Genomic DNA, 1,318 nt, shown 5'->3' with positions numbered 1-1,318 from the left:
GAAGCTGACAGTGCAGCCTTTAGTCTGTAACCAAAGGCCTAAGAGTCCCTAGCAAACCTCTGATGTAAGTCCAAGAGTCCAAAGGCCCAAGAACCTGGAGTCTGATGTTCAAGGGCAGGAAGCATCCAGCACGGGAGAAAGAGGAAAGCTGGAAGTCTTTCTAGCTTTTTCTAGCCATGCTGGCCGTCAATTGGATGGTGCCCACCTACATTGAGGGTGGGTCTTCCTCTCCCAGTCCACAGATTCAAACGTTAACGGCAGCAACACCTTCGCAGACATACCCAGAAACAATCCTTTGCATCCTTCAATCCAATCAAGTTGACATTCAATCTTAACCATCACACACTGTTTCCTCCTTCAAGTTTGTTTTTTCTTTCTGCCCACTACTGTGTTTGAAAGCATTCTCCTGCCTTTCTGGGCTGAAGCTACCTTTATATAGTTTACATTTTTTCTAAAACACACACACACACAAACACAACAACAACAACAAAAAAGGCAAGCACAAGCAGGCTGACCTCAACAGTTCTGAGCAGCCTCCTGGCCTCCTAGGAATCCAGAGCAATTAGAATGATTTAAACCCTCAGGCAAAGGTGTCTGATAAAGCAGGCCAGTCAGAACTTTGAGTCTTCTAGCAGTTCCAGAACAGAAAAAAATTCTGCTGCTCTCTTTTTTCAATGACCAAATTTCCTTCTTCGATCGGCTTTGCTCCTGTATCTACCTATAAGGCTCTATTTTTGCTGGTTCCCCAGTATCACAATAATTGGCAAGAGATGGTTTTAGATCAAAGGCAAGTGGCAGGTCAGGTTTCCCTGGTGAGCTGAGCAAGATGTAGTCACAAAATAAATGGATTTTGCAACTCTGGTGACTTAATGGAAGGATCGAGGCAACTGGAAACAAGACCAAGGGATGTTGACCAGAAGTCTGAGATGAAGGCGGAGTTAAGAACCCATGCAAGGCCCAACCTGGGCAGGAATGGAGAAGAAACTAGATGTGATCAGGAGAAAAGATTTGAAAAAAGTAGAAGAGTTTTACAAATTAATCATAATAGGATATTACAAGTTGTTTCTCTCTATCAAGTGCTCACCGTGTCTCACGTATTTTGCTAATAAAATACTCTGTTAGCTAACTTCATCTCTTCAACATAGCTTATTGAGGTTGGCATTTATATCCTTACTTACCAGACAAGAAAACTGAAACATAGCTGCATTAGTGTGTCCTAGGCAACATGGTTAGTAAGAGAGAAGAATCAAACTTTATTCTAACTTAAAATTCTTCGTTCAGAGGCTTCTGTGCTATCTCTCTTCAATGACAATAGTGG

This window comes from Mandrillus leucophaeus, unplaced genomic scaffold (assembly GCF_000951045.1).
Source record: "Mandrillus leucophaeus isolate KB7577 unplaced genomic scaffold, Mleu.le_1.0 Scaffold222, whole genome shotgun sequence".
NCBI lineage: Eukaryota > Metazoa > Chordata > Mammalia > Primates > Cercopithecidae > Mandrillus > Mandrillus leucophaeus.
This window is presented reverse-complemented; position numbering follows the sequence as displayed.